Source organism: Arvicanthis niloticus, chromosome 13 (assembly GCF_011762505.2).
Source record: "Arvicanthis niloticus isolate mArvNil1 chromosome 13, mArvNil1.pat.X, whole genome shotgun sequence".
Taxonomy (NCBI): Eukaryota; Metazoa; Chordata; class Mammalia; order Rodentia; family Muridae; genus Arvicanthis; species Arvicanthis niloticus.
Window position 1 is genome coordinate 40,111,898 of NC_047670.1, and position 23,950 is coordinate 40,135,847.

Here is a 23,950-nt window from a genome sequence, read left to right on the forward strand (position 1 = left end):
TGCGCCACCCCCGACCAGCATGTGTGTGTTCAATAATTACTAATAAGCACTGTGCAACCCTTGGTTTGGTATCTGGTATGATTTCTCAGGACAAATGGGGGGGGGGGACATAAAATCATCTTTATCTAGTCCATCATCACACAAATGTCTTCCGACACTGAAGTTAAAAAAAAAAAGTGAGGAGATGTGTTTGTTGCTTGACAAAAAAACACAAGAAGAAACGCCCATTTGATAGACTTTTCCAGTCTCCGTGGTGGTGGGGGAATGCTGCCGTTCCTGATGTCATTCTAAGTTGCAGAGCTGTCAATGTCATTTCCTGCTGCTGTGCCTTTGCCCAGGTCTCCTGCTCTCCCAGGAGCACCTTCCCTAGCGCTCTCCCACCCCTCAGCACTCTTACATCAAGGCTCCAGTCAGAACTCTATGCACACTGGATAAAGACGGCTCCTTTCTTCACTTGACGGTAACCCACAGACCTATTTATGCCTCCCCATCCTTCTGGGAGCCATCAAACACGCTAGCGATGGTATGAGGTCTACAGAGCACCAAGACACACACTGAGAGAAGTACTGCAAATACACAAGCCAGGGTTTTATTAATTGATTTAATCTGGTTTCTTGAGACACACACAGTGGTTTTCATGGACACATCAACCAGACTAAGATTAATAGCCTGGTTTACTGTGCTCTTTTCTCCTCCCAAGCCACAAGTCAAAATAAACTCACCCTCAATGCACAACTTTGCAAAATATGGTCTTGAATATTGACTCCTCAATCCACTGTGGTTATTAAAAGGATGGCTGCATCCACCAGGATGTGGACACGTTATGCTGTGGTAACAACAACAGAAACCTCAGACTCGAGATGACCGCAGTGGTCTCTCAGGGGTGAAGGAGACAAGCACAGCAGCCTCCTCTGTGGCCTTTACCTGCCAATCAGTCAAGTCCTCAGACATCATTCTGAAGGTATGGGCCCTCCTTTCTTCTCCAGCCTCCCACAGAGAACACAGGGAGGACTAGTGGGAACATCTGTAAAAGTTCAGCAGATGGCCTGGCCTAGAGATGTCAGCCAGCAAATGACAATGGCCATTACCACTGTCACTGTCACAATCCCCATTCCATAGAGAATAATCCCGAGACCATAATCATGCTATAGTCATCACACAGCACTGTTGCAGAACCTGTCTGCAACTGAATCAGCTGAAGAGCTTAAAAACTACTGACTCTGGCTGGGGAGATGGCCCAGTTAGTAAAGTGCTGGCCATATAAGCATAAGCACCAGAGTTCGATCCTCAGCACCGACATTAAAAAGAAATCTGGTGTGGTATGTAATCTCAGCAACAAAGAGACAGAGACAGCTCTATGGCTCAACCTGCCAGCCTAGCTTAATTGGCGAATAAGAAACACTGCCTTAAAAGGAGGACAACATCTGAAGAGGGATAACACCCAAGGGTGTAGACACACACACACACACACACACACACACACAGAGAGAGAGAGAGAGAGAGAGAGAGAGAGAGAGAGGGCACTTACTCCCAAAGTCTGTAAATTAAAACTACTAGTATGTTATCTTACTCTATGGGTGATTCTAGTCTGCAGACAAGTCTGGAAACCAAGGTCACAGAGGCAGCAAGATTTCTATGCACATACATATACACACATACAACTTGGTGTCTCCTAGGTGCCATCAACCCTTAGTCTCTAGGAGCTGCGATTATAACAGAGGAAAGCCAGGTTCTGTTGTGGGGAGTCAACCTAAATGACACCTAATGACAGCCATCAAGGTCGGTCTCTAGGGTCAACAAATCTGGCAACCTTGTGGAAGGATAAAATGAAAACCATAAGCCTAACCACAGGCATTTCTCATGCCCTGTTTTACTTCACACCTTTTCTAGGTCCCGCTGAACCATTCTGCCATGTTCAGGGTCATGAGAATTCCAAAATTAGACAGATGAGAACTGCTCTTTGAACCTCTGTTTGTCCATGACCCAGAACAGTAAGCAGAGAATGTAAGGGAAACACAGGTAGGTAAAGCACCATTCAGTAATAATATGGAAGTGGGAAAACAGACACAAGGACTCATTTAAAAAAAAAAAAAAAAGGACAACACCTAAGTTACTATTGGAGTTTTTGTCAACTTAGCACAAACTCCAACGTACTTGGCAAGAAGGAATCTTGGCTGAGAAATTGCCTCTTTCAGACTGGCCTATGCCAGAGGTTCTCAACCTATGATCGTGACCTCTCTGGGGGTCTCATGAGCTTTTCACAGGGGTCGCATATTTATCATATATTTACATTATGATTCATAACAGCAGCAAAATTATAGTTATGAAGTAACAACAAAAAATAATTTTACAGTTGGGAATCACTACAACCTGAGGAACTATTATTAAAGGGTCTCAGCATCAGGAAGGTTGAGAACCACTGGACTATAGGTATGTCTGTGAAGTATTCCCTTAATTGTTAGTCAACGTAGGAAGGCCCAGTCCACAAAGAACCCTACCATCTGTGGGCAGGAGGGTCTGGGCTGTATTAAGAAAGGTACCTGAGCAAGCCAGGTAAAGTAAGCCAGTAAGTGAGATCCTTCAGTTCCTACCTGTTCCTGCCTTGGCTTCCCTTGCTTACAGATTAAAAGCAGTAAGCCAGCCAAACAAACCCTTTCCTCCCCCAACTTGCTTTTGGTTCATCAAAAGAGAAATCCAACTAGGACATTTACAAAATCTTATTTGTCAGGTAGTCACAAGTCACCACCTAACATTTGGGTCTCCACTTTTGTTTTATTTCTCTTGAGATAAATGTGTTTCCTGGGGTAGAAGAGAGGTAAGGGGCCTCTGAAGAAGCAGGTGCCCTTTCACCTGGCCACTAAGTCGGGGCATGCATGCTCTGCACAGCACGGCATGCTTGTATCCTGCACCAGCACAAAATGACTCCAACAAATCAGCTTCCTGAGCGGTGGGGTGTTGTCTCTGCAGCATCTGGAGAAAACCAGAAACCCCAGCTTGTTTGCCTTTGCTGTGGCAGTTTAATTTAGGACTCCCACTAGCTTTATGTAAACTCTTTGCCTACATGAAAAGACATTCTGCATTGTTGGAGGCACAGTTAACTTGGGCCCGAGGGAAGGAGGCATTGTATAGATTACATAATGGTTACTCTATCGCTTAAGAAAACAAATGGCAGCCTCAGGCAGAGAAGCTAAAAAGAAGAGAAAACCCATTTTTGTAAAAGCATCTGAGGCGATGTCTTCTGAATCACTGTGAATCCACAATGGCTCTGCTTTTCTTGGGCGCTCACTCAATTATCTGTTACTTCTGGAACCTGGGAAATGGGGTCTCCTCCCATCCACAGTTGCCTAACCAAAAAAAAGAAAAGAAAAGAAAAGAAAAGAAAAAAAAAGAAAAAAGAAAAAAAAATGCAGGATTCTCCTAATAAAAGCGGAAATGAAAAGTGGTAACTGCGCCCAAGGTCCTGCTTACTCGAAGAATCATTAGAAACCCCCTTTTAGGGCCTCTATTAAGATTCTATTTTCTCTGCAAACTATCCCAAAGGGAAATACCGCGGAATCCACAGTCCAGACACATCTGGCTGGCTTGCTAGTGCCTGAAGGCCAGCAACTAAGCTCCCTACGCTGGTTTCCTCATCTGTAAAATGGAAATAACTGCCCACTGGAAAGAAAAAGGATGCGAGTCACTGTGAAAATGAGCAAAATATGAAGCTTTCGAACAAACAAAGCAAGCCACCAATGTGGACTTGCTAGGAGAATTTGCCATGAGAAGAGGCGGAGCCTCCCTGGCCCATCTTTTGTTTCCATCCTCCCACAGAAACCACTTAGAGACTGTCACTGCCTCTTGGTCACATCTTTCCCATACATCCCCCACCAGGAGCCACACACACGTGTCCTCAATTCTGAAGGTGGGTCCTGAGCAGTCTAAGACAATGCTGCCCCTCTCCTCTGCCACCGTGTTTGGTCTGAGAAGTAGATGAAGGTACTGAGAGGATCCAGCCAGAGAGAAGAGTGGAAATTCTGTTCAAGGCCTCTGCAGAAAGATGGTACCTCTTTCATCCCAAGCTGCTATAAAGGACAGGAAGCTGAGAATGAAGCCAGGAGATAGATGTGCAGAGCCCAAAGCATCGCCAAGAAAGCAAGCTAGGGCCCTGATGGAAGTGTGCCTGGAGCCCTTTCACTTCCTGCTCCTGTCAGTCACTTCACTGCGATTATTATTACCCCATTTGAACTGGGAGTTCTGTCAGTCACAGCTCAGCACACCCCACCTGATATCCACCCTGAATGACTCACTAAAAGGATGGGCAGAAATGCAAGCGCATTTCCGTTGATTTAACTCAGATTCAGGTTCTCTCAGAAACAGGTCTTGGTCACCCTGGAACTTGGGCTTAACAGCTTTTCTGTACAGAGACCCTCAAGCAAGTATATTTTTTCCCCAGTAAATGAATGAAAAGAATCAAACCACCCCAAGTTTTAGAAAGAAGCATTTAAGGCCCAGGCTTTAACTAGGGCATTAAAAGAAGCTCCAGGTGTAGGAGCACACAGGCCTGGGATCAAGCTATAAGTACAACCAAGGCCCTGGCTCCCTGTTCTTCACAGTGAGGTAATTAATTATACCAGTCTCCCTGGGGGTGATTGAATAAGCCATGTCAAGGAACAGGAGAGGCCATACCCACAGAGTGTGCATTTCCATCCCTTTCTGCACTTGACCTTGTTGCTGACCATGGCTCTGCTATGAGACTCAGAAGCCAGAGTCATCAGATGTGCACAATGGTGGGCTTCACAGCTCCAGGAAAGTGGAAAGAGGGAAGGCATGCCTCAAGCTTCCCATCCCACCATACACACCCATTCCTGTTAGGAGCAGCAGCCCACAGCTTTCCAGATATGCTTGCTGTCTGCCTACAGAGCAGGCGTCCCGGGCTAGTTAGTGTGGCTGTCAACATCACAGGCCGGCATTCCTAGAGGGTTGGCTAACAACCAGAAAGAATATGAAACTCAGGTAAACTGAAAACTGAGGGAGATGAGGGCTTCCCTCATTCACTCCCCCGCCCCCCTTCAAAGCACCAATGAAATCATTCCTGAGTATTCGACCAAGTACCTGAAAGAATGGACAATACAGAAGGCAATGAGATCAAAATTCTAGGATTAGATCCTGAAGAAACCGTGATGAACACGGTGCGGCCTGCCAGGCAGACAGCAGCCAAGCCAAAGACCTAGAAATCAAAGGGGGTCCGTGAACCTGTCCAAAGAACTCTTGTCCGTGAACTTTCTTGTCCGTGAACTCTGACCCCACCAGTGCCCACGCCTCTGCAATTCTCTGAGACACAGTCTCTTTCTCAGACAACACAAATTACCAGAAGTAAATAAGACCTGGGTACAGTGGTGTACACCTGGAATCCCAGCACTCAAGAGGCTAAGACAGGAGGACTTCGGAGAGTCCAAAGCCTACACAATCAAAGACTCTCAAAAAAACAGGCATAGAAACACCTAAATTTCCAAAGGCAATGTAACTTAGGAAAAAAACTGAAAGGCATAAAGGCATATCCAGATATTAATTACAATTAGTTCTAGATAGTAAAGCTAATAAGACTTTCTGTGTATGTGTGCGCACGTGTGAGAGCGTGTGTGTGTATGTGTGTGTGTTGTGTGTTGTGTGTGTGTGCGCGCGCATGCGCACATACATGTACAGGTCAGACAACAAGTTGCAGAACTTGGTTCTCTCCTTCTATATGTGTATCCCCAGGGATTGAACTCAGGTCATCAGGCTTGGCACTAAGCACCTTTAACCACTAAGCCACCCGGCCGGTCTATTTTTGATTTTCTGTAGTCAGCAAAAGTTGCTATTTCTAATGAAAATTAAAGTGGGGTGAGAACAAAGTATCTATCCAGCACCTAGGACACAGAGCAGGGAACCAAATGTTACTCCTGCCCTGTCAATGCCCTGCATACACCTAGAAACAGCTATCACGTGTCTGCCTTTCTCATGTCTCTTGTTAAATATTTCAGTTAATTTAATGGCTAGACTTCAAAGCAGTATCCGGCAAGCACAACCAGCCCTCACTCCCGCTCTCCTCTGCCAGTTCCTCCCTTCATTCAGTCATCCAGTAAACACTAACTAAAAACCCATCTTCTTGGACTTCCTCTGCTCTTGCCTACCCATCCTCAAAACAGTTCCCAGACTGCCTCAGGGAATGAGCCCCTAGCGTTACTCTCAGCTCCTGTGCCCCAGGAGGCATTCAGAGACCAGCCTATCTTCTCAAGTGGGCAGGCTATTGTCCTATACTGACGAATCAAATTACAGAGTACACTTAGCAACAGGGACTGTTTTGGGCATGTGCATGTTAGCCAGAGGGACAGTAAAATCAATTCTGTGACTTCCAGCTAGATTATTAGGAAGGTGACCTTTCTAAACCTGTTAGAACCACTAACTGCTAAATGATGCCCCAATCTGGAAAAGAAATGGGTCTCATCCAGAGATGAAAAACTGTGTCCAGACTTGGCAAGCCTTTAGACTTCGGAGTCTTTGTGCCTTAAATTCTATCTTTAAGCTTCTCAAGTAAAAAAAAACAATCCAATCCCCTTTCTACAGAAGCCAGCTCAAGCTGGAGTTGGTTGGAAATGGAAAGAATCCCAACCAGAGAGGTCTGAGTTCCTGTGAGCATGAAAAGCAGGCAGACCCACATCACCTTTCTAGGCTCACAGTCTGACACGGAGGTGGCCACCTTCTCTTTCCTACAGCTGTGCAAAGCCAGTAAGATTACACTGGGGTCAGCAACACAAGCCTGAAAGGGGCATCAGAAAAGGATCTCCCAGGGCAACGGTATTTAAACCCGCTCTCCATCTCCACTCAGGCAATGAAGACAGAATGATTGTCTGAGAGAGTCAGATATCACCGTCAATTCACACCCATCTTCCAGTAAACTGAAACCCCATATCCCAGCTTGCCCAGTAGGCGATGATCTGCCAAAAGCTCAGCGGAACCCAGAGCCCCCAGAACAGAAAAACCACGTAGCTAAACGAACCATCACCAGAAACATGTGACAGAGGATGTGATACTCTTAATGGCATCTCCACTGTAAGCTGAAGTAGCCGTCCCCGTCTCCTCACCTATTTGGGTTACTGTTCACCAAACCACAGTGTCATAAAGGCCTTCTAAGATATATAACCCACTTCGGGAAGTTATTTCCAAACTGTAACCAAGGGAGCGCCGAGAGGAGAAACCTCTGGCTCTATATAACAGCTCATGAGTTCGACATGTGGCCAACCGCAGCAACAGCAGCAACAATGAAAGCTCCTCTGGGAACATCTATTTCACTAAGAAAGGCCATAAATGTTCTTTGTCAGTGAACAGAAGCCAGTGTCTCTGGGGCCTTTGATGATACATCCTGGACAGGCGGTGGGAGGATCAAATAAGTCTAAAAAAGGATGACACAGTGGGGACAAATTCTCACCTTTGTTGCTTGCTAAACACATCAGGGATTCATTTGTTCCAGAAACAAGAGTTCTGACTTTCCAGAGCAAATAGACTTCAAGTTGAAACAATTAATAATGACAGAATAGCTCCAAGTAACCCAGGGGGTGGAGGGTGCCAGGGATTAGTGGCAGGTGGCAGGGAAGCTTGAGATACCCTTCTGAACCCCTTGGATGGCTAAGCAGTGCCTGTTTATAAAACCCTTCTAAATAATGTCACCAAACTGCATCTACTGCATGCCAGGACTTGACACAAGTCGGTCTCTCTGTCTGTCTCTGTCTGTCTGTCTGTCTGTCTGTCTCTCTCTCTCTCTCTCTCTCTCTCTCTCTCTCTCTCACACACACACACACACACACACATCTTGAGATTGGGATTCACAGATATTTATCACCTATTTACAGACCCCTTGAGAATCCAGGCAGTCAGGAGACCTACAGTGGCATAAGTACTGGCTAGACCAGATGGTACAGAGAAGTGTCTAGCACTTAGTGCTGGATTCCCACTGAAAACTTGCTTACTCCCTCTAAAACTGGGAAGGGTTCTCATGTGCAAGGCTCCCTAAGCAGTTTTGTCTTGTCCTTTAAGGAGTCCAGCCTAGTCTTCCACTCTCAATCTGTCTATAGACAAGTATTTGGATTATCAGCATGCACCTCCTCGCCTGGTCCCAAGTAGTCTTTTAGGTACAATTGTTTCTTCACCAAACACCAATATGTGAGGCAAACACGGTGGTTTAATAACGTGTCTGACATAGGAGGATCACTGGTTCTGAACTGTTCCGGGATACACAACAAGTTATAAATTAGCCTGGGATATAAAACAAGACTGTCTATAAACAATAATAATTTAAAAACTTCCAATGCGTGTAAAAGGACATGGAGTCTGATAAAAGCACACAGCTGATCTCCAGCTACACTCTAAGCAGAGCCAAGGAAGTATCCATGTTGTGTATGACGACAGCTATAGAAAAACATTCATTTTCCTCTCTTTTCCACATATATGAATGTCTACTTGTCTGAATATTACTTTTCTTACAACTCAAAACTCGCTCCTGACTACCTTATACTTTGTTGGTTAGCAAAGCCCCAAAGAATACAGGCTCTTGCAGCTCCTTTTGATGGCTTACTGAAACTAGATTGGAAGACCTTATTCCTGAAGACGCCACACGCCTTGGTTGCAGGACAGAGAAGAATCAAGCTGGAACTGAGAGCAAGCTCCCCACTCTCTAGCTTTTGTGATGATGAAAGATGCTGTACAAGTCACTAGTAAAGAAGGCATCAGCCGCCTTGCTCGGCTGTGAACCCTACTAATTATAATATGAACCTGCCAGGCAAGATGTGCAATAATGGCACAATTGTTATGGGGCACCCCACTGCCGTATGACTAGACTCACGCAAAAGATGGGCTTCATATCTGATACTGTGAATCCCATCGAATACCCATGGCTGAGGAGGCCATAAACCCTAGGAGAATGAGGACTTAACCCTAGTGTTTAGCTAAATGCATGTGGTGTCAACCTGTGAGGACTACGCCATGCCTCCGCCCGCATTCACAAAAGGCTGCTTTCCTGTTACGTTTTTAAGTACAGGGGAAGAAAGAAGGGCAGAGCTCTGCTCCTGTCCCATTGTCTCTTCTTGCCCCTGTGAATCACCCGTGACATTACTACTTCCTGGAAATTCCGCTCCTAGGTGCACAACCCAGAATCAGAGCTTAAAATAGCACGAACATGTGGGCCAATGACGTGCCAAAGCCAGCTCATGCTGTTTCAAGAGACCTGCCCATGTTCACAGCTTCTCAAGTCCAAGTTTAGAGACACTGTATTGCTAGCCTGAAACTGGTCATTACGGAAATATTTACACCACAGAAAGCACCAAATACAGGGCTAGTGAGTGCTCACTGGTAAAGAACACTGGCTGTTCTTTCAGAGGACCCGGGTTCGATTTGCCAGCACCCACATGGTTGGCTAACGACCATCGGTAACCCCCAGTTCCAGAGGATTTGACACCCTCTTCTGGCCTCCATGGGTGCTACATGATGCACAGACAGCCATATAGGCAAAACACCCATAGACATAAAAAGTAAAATTTAAAAATAAAAATAAATCATTAAAAAAAAAAATCACCAAATGCTACAAATCAGCTTATTTTTTTCTTTCCCGAGGGAGACTGCTAGAAACATTTATCAGCACATCAATATATACTACAGGGCAAAGTGAGGCTCTGCCACCCTTCCCTGCATGGTTTACCCATAATGCTCTCCCTCTCACACATTCTTAGATTGCAAAGATTACAGGGGATCTCAAGATATTCAATTCTCACGTTTCCTAGCATGGTTTCTCTTTTAGTCCCAGTATGTGGCAAATGGTTCTGCTCTCTATGTGTCTTTGCTATTCTTTCATGTTTAGATCCCTTTACCACTTGGTGATTATTCTTATTCTTGCTGGGGTCAAATCCCAGCTCTGTCCTTACTGGTACAAGTGTACAACCATGAATAATAGAATTTAACTGCATTAGGGTTTTTTTTTTTTTTTCATCTATAAAATAGAGACTGGACACAATACAAAGGTCAATGGGTTGTGGCGAGCCCAACTCCAATAGACACATCTGCAGCGTTGGCTCATGCGACATAGCAGAAGAGGGGCTGAGGAGATGTAACGCTTGAAAGTCAGAGTAGCAGAAGTCTGCTATGTGATGCTTAGAAAGGGCTGATGAATAAGACCCGAACAACAACAATATCAACAGAAACGTTAACATGGAAGGGGGAAAAAATCTTGTGATGACTCAACCCCTAGACAGAGAACTACAGGGCACTAACAAGTCTGCTGAGAGGGAGAATTAGCCCCTCACAGGTTTAAGCCTCTGATTTGTTACCCAATACAAGTGGTCAGCCCTGAAACCACATACATAAGAAAAGGAAAATGGACTCAGCGGGTTATATTTATGTATTTGTCTATATGTTTATAACAATAATAAACAAAAAGAGGGTATCAAGTTGAGATTGGGGAGGATATCGGAAGAGCTGAAGACAGGAAATTATGTCATTATATTTTAATTAGAAATGTAAAATAAACAAATAAAAATACAGATGGCCATAATGATGCCCCCTCACAACTTGTTCTGAGGTTTAAATGAGTTGAGCCAAGAACTCGGAACGGTGTCTGGCAAACACTTAGTAAGGGTCAATATTGCACGACAGTTCACTTGTTCTCTAGAGAGAGTCATTCCTTAAACCCTTCTGCTCAGTTTTAAATAAAATGACTCTCTCTCATTTCATTTCATTTTGGCTGGCTTACAGATCTTTTTTCCCCTTGCTTTACTTTTTGACATGTCTAGTCCTCAATAATTTTAAATATACTTTTCATAAGTATATAGTTTTACTGAATGGTTAAATTTACCAGCAGCTTGGAATGGTTGGCCCTGAGTAGTCTATAGTGTCCAGCTGTGACTTCTGGAGAGGTGGTCTTTTCCTTTGTCTGTGAATCCTGTCAGGAATCCACTGATGAAATATCCTGTAGGACTGAGTTTGTGTTTGTGGTACGTGTTAAACCAAGTCTCACGTTAACTGTTCAGGTTGAAAGACATCATATCATGAGTAACAAAAATAGTGATTAAGCAAGTGTGTGTGTGTGTGTGTGTGTGTGTGTAGTACAGTACCAAGTTCTTATTTCTTGTAGATAAACTCTTTCAACTCATCGTAAACTTCCAGATAGTGACATTTTCTAGCCCCATTTTCGTAAAGAAATAACCATTTCCTTTAAGACTCGTGGATTCTCAAGTCTACCTTCTATCAGACCTTATTTCCCGACTCACCATAGAAGTAGAACCCCAGTCACTGGAATCTTTGCCTATAAAAGTCACTATGTGTCACAGCTTTTGCTCACGCATAACCACTGGCTCACATGTGTCTCCGAATTTCCGTTTGACTCAAGAATGTTTTGTTACAGACTCCCCCGTGCTCTTATTTCCTTCCGTCAACTCCACATTTGCACTGGGAAGTATTTGTGCAAATCAGCTTGGTGTATCGTCTCAGCAAAACCTTCCAGGTCACTGAAGCCACTCATCCATGCTTCAGTCCTACTGGCATTAAAACTGTAGCTTACAGGCTATCCACAGAGCTTAGTAAATAATGGTACTTTCCACACCAGCCTTGTGACCCGAGCTCAATCCCTAAAACCCACATAAAGGAGGACAAAGAGAACAGGCTCCAAAAGTTGTTCGCATGATACTGTCCCCTTCCCACTCAATAATAAATGCAAGCTTTCTATAAAATGCATCTCACCCTCGGTTTAGCATCCACCCAATCTCGGTTTAGCAGAATGTAATATAAAAACTGAAAACTCCAAAGTGGTTTGAAAATCCCATATGGCCTCACACTTAAGACTGGCCGACTATCATACAACATCGTCTTTCTTTCAGTACTGGACTGAATATCTTAAGCTAAGCACCATATGGAAGAGATGGCTTGGATGCAGAGGGCATGCTGTGTGATAATTACAATGTATAAATATAGGATTGATGGCATGAGATGCTCAAAGTTTAAAAGGCACCACCGAGAACAAAGACTAACGGAAAGAATAGCAGATCCAGGCCTCCCATCCATACCCATTCCAAGACAGTGGTCTGCTGGGTGAAATGACATGACCATCTGTGCTACTTAAGGTGTTTTTGCCTTCACTTTGTTTTGTTGAACAATTATGCTTGTATCTGGGTAAGTTGAAAACACAGACATGATAAAGATCAGCACAGGGCTGATTAATCAGGCAATTCTAGGGAGCTTCCTGCCGTGGTGGGAATACTGAGTCTCCTGACTTGGGGCAGTTAACTTGGGTATGATATTAAACATTTATTCAGCTGTAAAGAATAAAATTTGTGTTTAAACGGCACACATAACTCCATTAAAAAAAACATTAAAGCACGCCTGAGCAGAGGCTGCCATGGCCACTACACTGAGGGCTCCATACAACGCTGAAGCCTCACCACAAAGCTGGCCAGCCACGTGGAATGTGGTGAGGAAACCAAGAGGCACAGGAAATGAAGACAGAAAATGTACGTGCCCTGCCAGCCAGGGGGCACTTGAGCCTGGGGAGAATGGTTTTCCCACATGCCCTCAGAGGGTGACAAAAATTACACTGGTTAACAGCACTGGTTTACAAGCCAGGTGTGAATACTGACTCTGCCTTCAATAACAGAATGACTCAGACAAGGTCCTTCCTTCCTTCCCGTGAACTTGAGCTTTGTAGGGCTACTATGAGAGCTGACTTGGGTAATGGCTGCACACAGTCTATGTCCCAGAAATCTTTACTGCTACCATTACCTCTGACAGTATAGAAGTATCACCTCGCCTCCAAAATTAGTTATTTAAATTACTAATCTGACTTGACAGCCTACAGATTCTCAACGTTCATAGGCTGAAGGAGATGATGCATCATGTGCTGTCACTTCCACGGGGTGAGGACGCTTCTACCAAAGTGAAAGTCACGTCTGCGTCACTGCCGCCCACTCTGTTGTTTCCGCAGAGTGAGAGTGCAGGGTCTAGAGCCAGGTGGCTTGGGTCCCATGCCAGCTCTGTTACTTACCAATGTGGTAGCCTTGAAAGGATTACTCAGATTCCGGGCCTCGGTGTCTTCTCCTATAAGAACAGTGACAGCAATGATTAGTGAGTTACAGTAGCATGCTGGAAGTCACTAGAAATCCTGGCCTTGACTATTACTTCTTCCTTTTTGATAATAGTAACATGGTCTGAGAAGAAGACTTGTAAGTGCCACCTACACAGACCATGACAAAGCATCCCAACTTTTGATCCCAACCCCATGATACCATGGAGATGTCATCTACAAAGACTATGCTCAAGAACTATGTAAGTGCTGGGCATAGTGGTTCACACCTTTGATCCCAGTACTTGGGAGGCAGAGGCAGGAGGATTTCTTGTGAGTTCAGATCCAATCTGGTTTCCCTAGTAAGTTCCAGGAAAGCCATAATTTGGGGGGTTTGTTTTTGTTTGGTTGGTTTTGGGCCCTGTCTCAAAAAAAAAAAAAAAAAACTAAACAAGAAGAAAAAACAACAAACAAACTTATGCAATCAAGTTACAAGAACAAACCACACAGATTTCTCATGTTTGGACTGGAAAAGTCGTTCAATGGTTAAGAGTGCTTACTGCTCTTGCAGAAGACCAGGGTTCAGTTCCCATCACCCACACAAGACAATTTACAACTGTCAATCCAGTTCTAGGGGATCAGACACTCTCTTATGGTCTCAACAGGTACCTGCACATACGTGATACACAGAAACTCATGCAGGTACACTCCTTTAATCTCAGTGCTCAAAGGGCAGAGGCAAGTGGATCTCTGTGAGTTCAAGGACAGCCAGATAGATCTACACAGTGAGTTCCAGACCATCAAGAACTAGAGTGAGAACCCTGTCTCAGAAAGAAAAGTAAATGAAATAAGACTTTGTAAAACATTTTAAGATAAGTTTACAATGTTGTTGTGTTGGCCTACATTCAAAACAACCCTTGCAGCATACAGCCCCTGGGTCACAGGTTAAACACACATAGCAACAATGTTTCTCAAATACTTCTCTCACTTAGTACTGAAAATAACACTAGCCATCACAAAACAAATTAATGACTAGCCATTACAAAAACAAGTATCACACAGATATTTCATATTTGGACTGGAGAGGTCATTCAATGGTTAAGAGTGCTTACTGCAAGCACCATTACAAAAGGAGGAGGAGGTAGGGAGGAGGAAGATGGGGAGGGAAAGGGGGAGGGCAGGAGAGATAGGGATGGGGAAGAAGGAGCTAACTCTGAGAAGTAATTTGCTGACAATTGCACAGAAAAGGCAAAGCCCCAAACATCTGTAACTAAGGACCATTCTGGCTGGACTCCATAGTCTCAGAAGTAGAGGGTAGGGTGGGGCCATGCTGTCCCTCTGAGATTTCAAGTTCTAAGATAGAGGGTCCTGGAATTCTGGGTGACTACAGAAACCCTGGTCCCAGAAAAAAAAAATGTTCAGTTCAACTTGACTATGAACTGATCTCAGTCATTCTGTCCCTGAACCATTTCCTGTTTGGGGTTTCTGTTCTGTACAGAGAAGAAAGCAAACAAGCACAGTGCCCTCAGAGTTCTCACTCTTGGAAACGAATCTCTCAGAGCAGAAGCTTATGCATCAAAGAGAGTTTCAGAAAGCCAGGCAGGGTTCAACAACATCCCTCTTAACATGTGGCCAGCATTCAGCTTGAAATGGAGGCAGAGGTGCGTCTAGACACACTGGCTGTCAGATGGAGTGGAGCAGCGTGAGTGCCCTTGTCTATGATCAAATCTTCAGCTGCCTGGGAGTTTTCACTTAGCTTTTCATTGAGTTCTGAAGATACCGGAAGCCACTTAACCCGCTTCATTTTATTCACAAAAGGTGTGGGGCCAGGCCTCATTGTCTCAGGAGGCCACTGTCTGCTGCTGTCAACCCCTGTGCTCTGCCAGCTCTGCTTCTGTTCACAGGAACAAGTGGCTTTCCCTTGTTCTTGTTACATGCTTTAACATTCTCTTTTAAACTCATTACAAATGACTTAAAGAAAGAGAAGACTCAACTGAAAAGCTAAGCCATGCTCACAGCCATATCTTCAAATGTGTATGCACACATGCACATATACCATATCACAGACATACAGACGATATACACAAGTATAACCCACACCACGTATTCTACATATACCTATATACCACACTACATGTATGCTGCACACATACAAGCACAGCATATACATAACACTTCACATGCCATACACATGTACATATTCATGTGCCTATAACATACCACATACATGTACAAATGAAACATATGGCATACTCCTATAAGCCACATGTGTACACATATGGCACACACCACACATACAATGAAACACATCACACATATTCCACTTAAATATATATAACATCACAATGTGAAAGCACACACGCACACACACATGCATATCATGCATACACATATCACGTACATGCATCATGCTTTATATATGCATCACACACACAACTTGTATACCATGTATATGTGTATTACACAGCAGATACACACTATGAATATACCACACATGCATGCATATATATATATATATATCCCACATATACTCACCCATGTCATAGATACATATATATCATACATATGTACATGTATACCATAAGCAAATTATACATGTATATACATATTACACACTTAGACACACAACTGCCACTTCTCCCATCCCTCTTGTTCTGATTCTTGACAAGAATTTCTAGAACACGAACACGGGGACAAGTTCTTTACTTGGGAAACTTTTTAAGGCCTTGCACAAAGTCCTAGAACTGAGAAAAGGCATAGGAACTCTCACGAAAGTCTGCACAACTTAGATGCAAACCCTGGACACAGTGCCTATGGCAGCAGGAAGGTGGTATCTGAAGACAGGTGACTAACTATCTCTCACCCCCAAGTTTCCTGCAGAGAGAAACTGGGCTATACGCAGACTCACCACAGGCTCCAGGGCCACTTAACTTGGGCCAAATCTCCTGCCCTCTTTGAGATCCAGCAGCCTTTGCTACAGTGAAGATAAAGAGAAAGCCCCTAAGCACTCACAGTGCCAGAACAGGGCTTCAGAGGCCACACACTGAGCCTTCCAGGCACCCAGGGCTCTCACATCAAGAGCAAGTGCAGTTAAAATGGCCAGAAGGTACAAGAACAGGTGTGGACAGGCAAGGGTATTCCATTAGCTCAGCCAGATAAAAGTGATGAGGGCCCAAGCAGAGCTCCCCCAAGGGGATTCTATCCACAATGACAGCTACGAGACAAGTCCCAGCTGTCCAGAGGCAGGAGAGTATACAAGCAGAGCTAACAGCCCATGTAAGTCAGACTCAACCCTAGGCCAAGCACAAGAGGGATGAAACTAGACATTAGGGGGTCGCTTACCAGTGGAGCTCGCATAGCCCGTGTCTGGAATGGCCCCATCAGCCCTGAATCCCACTACCCCATCCAGCCTGGCTCACTTGATAAGCTACAGGGCCTGAGCCAGTGGAAGACTCTCTCAAAAAAACAAGGGGATGGTGGGGTCAAGATGGCTGAACAGGATGCCTGCTGACAAACATGATGATTTGAGTTTGATCTCCAAGACTCACATGGTAGAAGGAGAGAGAGAACTGGCTCCCACAGGTTGTCCTCTGACCTGCACACACATGTCTCCACACGTGCATCGGAGCAAGTACATGCTCCCAATAAATAAATAAATAAATAAATAAATATTTTTAAAAATCAAAGTAAGGGCACATGACAATCCAAGAGATGAAAGCATTTGCCACACAAGCCTAAAGCCTACACACAGAAGGTAGGAGACCTGACCCAACAGAGTTGTCCTGACCTAGGTGCATGCTGGTTCTGTCTGTCTGTCTGTCTGTCTGTCTGTCTGTCTATCTGTCTGTCTGTCTCTGTCTCTCTCTCTCTCATAAGAAAGACAGCCAATGAGAAGGGTCAACTGGTTAAGATGCTTGCCACCAAGCCTGACGACCTGAGTTCCATCCATGGTGGGGGGAAGAGAACTGACACCTACAAATCATTCTCTGACCCCTACACACGTGCAACTCCACCACACACGGACACAGCCTTTCAGTAGTCGAGTCACCTACAGGGTGTCTCTGATCAACACAGCAGAGGAAAGTCAGACTACAAATTAACCCGGGAAATCCTGGAGCTGAGGCACTTCAGGAAACGTTTTTGCCAGCCTGCTTCATTCCATAATTATCCTGACACTCCCCACACCCCACTCAATGGGAAACAGACAAAGGAAGGAAAAAAAAAAAAAAAACCAAAACAGGTGTCGGGTGTATTCCACATGGCACCACAAACTCAGCTGCCGAACTTCACAACAGTTGCTTACTGCTGAGAAGTTTAGGGTGGTATTCTCTTCTGTGAGGGACATAACTTCACTAGCGGGTCCAGAGTTTTGACATGCTCTTGCTGGGTGCCAACCCTGCACAGGTGAATAGGATCCCAGAGGAGGAAGCCCTAGCACCAGATGGCCCTGCAGCTCCCTAGGTGATCCCCACGAGCAGCTGGGCCTGAGAAACACCAGGCAGGCTAACTCATTAGCCCAGGGAAGCCCTTGGGAAATCTTATCTGCAAGTGAAGAACTCTTTGTAATTAAATAAAATAGCAGATGTAAAAGTACCCAGCAGTGCCTGTTACCCAGAAGACAATAAATGTTAATTAAACAGGCAAATATAATTCAAATAATTACTCCTTCCCCTCCGAGAATTCATCTTGGAACTTTACTGGCTTGTTTATCACTTGAGATTTTTTTGGTGACCATGATTCATTTGTATTCCGGATAATAAAATTATAAACTTACACCCATAATCCTGTTCCATTCCAAGAGCCCTGTAAAAAAAGTCCCTGCACACCCAGCAAACCCCGGTCACTTCTTTCAGCTGGTAAGACTTTCCCCATGAACACGGCTAATAAATAGTAACTGCGCAATAAACATTCACTACCTAGAACGAAGTCTTCAGATTTACTTTCACTTGGAATTCACCATCGTTTTTTTCTAAATGAGGCTGAAGCACACTCCACAGGATTAAGAAGATGCAGTAATAAAGTAGCAAGAACACACAATAAAAGAGCCTTTTGGGAGGCTAAAAGACACAAAAAGAGCAACTCGGGAAAATCAGTTATGCTCAAAATTTTTGGGGGAAGAAAATCTCAAAGCCATGGATGTACAGGCATCCATCCATTCAAGAGGTGTGCACTTCACACAGAGCACACAGTGCACTTCCAGGTAACTCTGAGTTACCTGGAAACATCACCATTAACTGCAAACTGTCTCTCATTCTAACCTCTCCTTGTAGCCTCTGGAGGCCTGAATGGCTTTCAGCCAAACAAACAAAAACCAGGGAGCCATTTCTGAGACTGGAGGAGGTTTCACTATGAACAGAACATCTCCATGCCTGGCTGCCCTGCGAGGCTGAGTTACTCCCACCCTATGTGCCAAGCAGAGGGGACCTTACTACAGGTCATCTGAGCTCTGCATCACTTCCCTTCCTTGTTCCTGCTCTACCTCAAAGTCATCACTCTATGTCTTAAATTAACAAGACTTGAAAACTGCACCCAAACATAAAGGGCCATATAAAACAATGGCATGATCTCTCAGTAAGAATGGAGTGTCTGACAGTCACTTCCTAGGATGACATGAGGCCATGGCTTCAAGGGTCTCATGCCCAGGGAAGTCTACACATTGGCTACAGCACCACACGGTGACTACGGCTCAAATGAGAACACAGGCAGATAGGATCTCACGTGGCAGTTGGAACACTTGTCCTCAAAGACATGAAGAGAATAGTCGTAGACAGTGGTCACATTTAAAGGTTGTCTCAGTCCTTGTCAAACACTTCACCCCTAATCTTACTGTCATTCTCTATTAGCCACTAGTAGCCATCCTGACACTTTTAATTAGGTCAAAAGCACCCTGAGGGCACACATCTAGTCCGAGTAGTCACAGAAGTACTAATCTTAGTGTTGATAATATCAGTATGTTCTATAGCTGGGCATGTGGATTATCTGAATATCAGAATTCTAACTCATGTTTCATTTTCCATTCTGACACTAAATTGCAAGTATGGGCAGCCTGGGGAGAAGCTCACACAAGGGATTCAAATTTGTCTCGGCTGCTTGAAGTTCTGGATAGAAAAGCTTCATCAGAGGCTGGGGAGATGGCTCAGTCAGAAAAGGGGTTGCCATGGAAGCATGAGGGTCTGAGTTAGAGCTCTAGTACATACACATAAACAGCTGAGCATAGCACTGTGCATCTGTAATACCTGTGCTGCGGTGGAGGGGACAGAGGAGGACCTCGGAGGAATGCTGGCCGGTCAGTCCAAGTTCAATGAAAGACGGTCTCAAAAAAATAAGGTGGAGAGCTATTGAGGAAGACATTTCATATCAATTTCTATTCTTGTGCACATATGCCCACATGTGAACACAAACACACACACACACACACCTGAAGTCTCTTCACATTTGATACCCTCTGACTCCCGTAATCTTGTCCACTGAAGACATTTTAGACAACTGCCTCATTTGTAAGTCAAAAGAAAGAAAGAGAGAGAGAGAGAGAGAGAGAGAGAGAGAGAGAGAGAGAAAGGGAGAAAGGGAGAAAGGGAGAAAGGGAGAAAGAAAGAGAAAGAAAGAAAGAAAGAAAGAAAGAAAGAAAGAAAGAAAGAAAGAAAAAAGCCCCAGCATGCATCTCTCAGATGGTGCCAGGACACTAGACAGACCTTGTTCAAAGACAAAACACAGCAACGGGGTTCCTAAATGATGTCTCCCCATTCTTCCAGGCACTTAGAGAATGCAAGCTTACATTCATACTTTTGCCTGAGTCAGGCATGGTGGTCCAGGGCCTCCTCTCATGTAGGAGGTCAAGGCAGAGGCAGGCAGAGCTTTGTGAGTTTGAAGCCAACATGGTCTACATAAGCAAGATCCAGGCCAGCTAGCACTACATAGTGAGACCTTGTTTCAAAACAAAATAAATACATTTCCCATAGTTTCAAGATCTATTACACAGGCATATACAATTGTTTCTAATGATGCTTCAGCATAGTGACTGATCTGTCTTTAACCCTGGAAGATGAGTGGTCCTAAGAGGGAAACAGCAACTAAACAGGAGATACTTAACATGTTAGCAAATGTTAAAAATAAGTATTTGGAAGCCTTAACTCAACCATTTGTTTAGCCTAATAATGTCAATAGTAACTGTACTTCAATGAGGTTTTGTTTTGTTTGTGGTACTGGGAATTGACCCCATGGTCCATGCATGCTATCCAAGCGCTCCACCCACAAGCTACATCCCTCAGATCTTATACAAGGTCTTGTTTAAAAAGTCTCAATTCAACCTTCTTTTGATTTAATGAACAAACTGTGGAGGTGCGGAGGAGGCAGATAAGAATGGAATTCTATTAGTACATGCTATATAGACACAGAAAATCCCAGAACCATCACAGTCACACCCTAATCCTGTGAGATAAACTATGGTGTGGACAAGGGCTGATACCCCTAGCCAATGAACAAACAGCAATGGTGTTTCTGAATTAATGGAGAACCACCTATCAAATATCTTCTTGGTATAAAGACAGGATGCCTTTAAAGATAAATCACTGCTAACATGAAAGATAGAGAATACTCCTGTGTGGACCTGGTCTATGGATGAAGGGCTCTGAGGGCTAGGTCCAGCTGACATGTTTTCTGGTTCAGTTACTCTCTCTCTCTCTCTCTCTCTTCACTTCCAAGCCTTTCCACCTGGTGAATCTCCCAGGTTTGGGGTCTCCATGCCCTCCAGATGGGTGAACACCCAAGGTGTGGTCATGCACTGCACTGGGCCTAGAGTAGGTAGTGAGCACATCCCTTCTTGTGCCCTAGGACACAAGCCTTCTTAGCTCTTAGGACATTAAGCAGTGACAGCAAAAGCGAACTATGTGTAGTGAACCAAGAGACCAAGGTGTTATAGACTTTCCCAGCTTTGGCAGTGCAAGTCCCAATCAGGATGACAGGTCACTTCTACAGCGAATGGCAACAGGATCCCACAGCCTGCTCAGGCCTTTCAGTATCTCTAAACACTCTCCCATTCACAGACCTGCCTCTGATCTGGTACGTGGCTCCTTCGGACAGTGGTACCTAGCAGAACTTTATACCATAATGAAGACTGTCTTCAGCTGACCTGCCTGTGTGGTTACAGCCACTGAAATACTACCCAGTCAAAGAACAGAAATTTAAATTCTATCCCATGATACTCATGGTGTGTGCACAAGAACATCCAATCAGTGTACATGGCGAGGAGCTCCGGAGTCAGGCACACCTGGGTCCAGTCTGGGATTACGTAGATCCTGACGGCACTCACTGTCTCAAACAAACTTGTTTCTTCGTCTGTCATTCTTTTAAGTGAACTGAACAATATTCAGAAACTGGCTGGTCCATAGAAGAACTTCTAAAAATAGGACTTCTCAACATGTAGCTGGACAAAATTCATGAAAAATGAAAAAAAAAAAGTCATACTACAAAAAGCCATCATTTGAGTATCAGCTGGATCAAAATTCCAATGAGTCAAGGCCAGGGCTGACTTCTGGAGCTCACCACACCTTGTTTTGTTTTGTTTTATCCCTAGCCTTCATCTCGATGCCTCTGAGTTTCATCAGAAGACACCTGGTCATCACCACTGTGTACATAACAAACATGACTATGCCTAAACTCACCACCGTGTGAAAGTTAAATATGGACAATCTGCGCACAGCAGGCACATACATCTTTAATGAAACCATAAACATATCCTACTGAATAAAACTGAGCAGGACTCCAGATGGGACAGGGGGCAGTGTTATCCAGAAGTAAGCTGCTCATTAGTGGGCCATAAAAGAGGGGAGGGGACAGTGCTTACTGAACAGGCTCACACGCCCGCAGAGGATGCTACCCTGACCCCACTCCATGCTGGGCAGGGTAGTGGCCCTCAGGAGCAGTGGCATACTAGGAATCTCTCTTGGGCCAGTACTGAATACAGTGCCTTTGTAGAAATGGCTGGTGGGTCTCAGGAGAAAACAGCAGCTGGCCCTAATCACCGAGGGAGCATTTTTGAAACACTGCACCACAGACTTGGGAATCAGGGATTCCTGGGTGATGGTGCCACACAGCTGGAGCCTCTCCCTCTGAAAGCCAATGCCACAGCAGCCATTCTGCTGAGCAACCAAACTGGGAAAGAGCTCCAATGAAGAGAAGCACTATTCAGAAGCCCTCTTGTTAATGGTTAATCCCTTTCCCACTGTGACATCAGGGATAACAGTCAGATGGCTGCCTTAGGGCAGTCTGCTTCCCTCTCTCCCACCTCCTCAGGCCTCAGAAACCTGTGCTGAGCTAGTAGGGAAAGGGTTTCTTTCCCACGGAGCTCTAAGCATGCAAGGTAGGTCCATGCCCTGCCACTCAGAAAATCGCAGTAAGTCAGTAATGTGGTGCTACCCTTGCTTCTGTGAGAAGGAAGCCCGCTCCAGGATGGTATGACTCACACAAAGATGCATGATACATGAAAGGACATGCAGAGCAGGAACAGGAACTCTCAGGAGACTCTCACCTATACCCCAGGCTGCTACCCACTGACCCCTCTCTCTCCCAATGCTTGTTTATCTCCCTCCTACAGCCAGTCAGTATAAAAACCTCATTACATATTCTAGGAGTCTAATTTATTACAATCTACTCATATTCAAAATGTCCTCAAGCACCACATGTGGAGGTTTTGACATAGATGCAGAACTCCACAACCCAGGGTAACCACTTAGGTAGCTGGGTTACATAGAAAAAGCTTCCTAACCTCTCTGGGCTCAGTTTCCCCTGCCATGAAATGATGATAGTAATATCTATCACTCAAGATTTGATAGAGATGATTAAGTGATGTCATTCAAAGGGACAGGGCTTAGACCATAGCCAGTGGGAGCAAGTACTAACAGCTGGTAAATACAATGAGGCCCCTTCCCCTCAACCTTAAAGGATAACTAAAACCCCAGATGGCATGGAATGCTATATACACCCTTTTCTTCTTCTACATACAGACTCAGGACAAAGTCTAATCTAGAAAGCAGGCACAGCTAAGGACTGGGAATGATAAACTAATAACAGACCCTAACGATGTAGGGTAATAAAGTCACATGAATGCGATCTCCCCATCTTTCTGTGTGTCGTGGCTTCCTCGGGGCACATAGCACATGCAGGTAGCCTGGAAACACTGGATGCAGGGATGATGTGCACCCTGGGCAGGGCACAGGGGGATGCTGAGAACATTCATCACATGACTCAGAACACCTTGTCATTTAAAACTTACAAACTGTTCACTCCTCAAGTGTTCCGTTGCTATTTTCAGATACGGTAACTGAGATGGTGCCTCTCATCCGGGGCTCACTAAGTAAAACTGCCCTCCTTGCCTGCTTTTCTGCTCTGGAGTCTGGCCAAACAAAGGCCTGTTTTCTCCCTTGCCTTAGCCTTCTCATCGCTCCCAGTTCCATACCCCAGGCAAGTTGACCCTTGGCACTGTCCTAGCTTTTCTCTTGGGTGCTCAGTCCCTCCACTGGCACTGATGAGCCACCATATGACCAGAGGTACCTCATACCCCCCAGTGCCCAGAACTAATGATAAGTAACCATTTTCATTCTCCATTCAGGACTTTCATAAGTAATGTCAAATATCTGTTTACTTTCCAAAGCCTATAAAACTGGGGGACACACAAAATAAACAGATGTAAACAAAACAAACTGGCTAAGGTGGCCCGCCATCATCTGGGAGGGGAAGATCCTGAACAAGGCAAATACCCACTGAGAGCCTGAAGAAACGGCCCACTACCAGGGCAGTCACCTCCTGACGTCCTCAAGGACCTCCCCAAACCACCTACAGAAGGTCCATTCTGCAGGAGCCCCTTGGAAGTCCTTCAGGGTTCGTGGTGTGATATAG

General features: G+C 44.8%; 1 protein-coding gene across 6 annotated transcripts in view; it reads right to left on the reverse strand.

Moving 5' to 3' along the window:
* Window positions 1–23,950, reverse strand: part of Cyrib (CYFIP related Rac1 interactor B) — a 126,942-nt gene that overhangs the window by 76,679 nt on the left and 26,313 nt on the right. For 5 of the 6 annotated variants that reach the window (XM_076911408.1, XM_034516877.2, XM_034516874.2 and 2 more), the window contains one exon: window positions 13,040–13,092. The gene's annotated coding sequence lies outside the window, so the exon portion shown is untranslated. Of the gene's footprint in view, window positions 1–13,039; window positions 13,093–19,293; window positions 19,393–23,950 lie in introns of all 6 variants that reach the window. The other variant, XM_076911409.1, reaches the window with a different exon arrangement.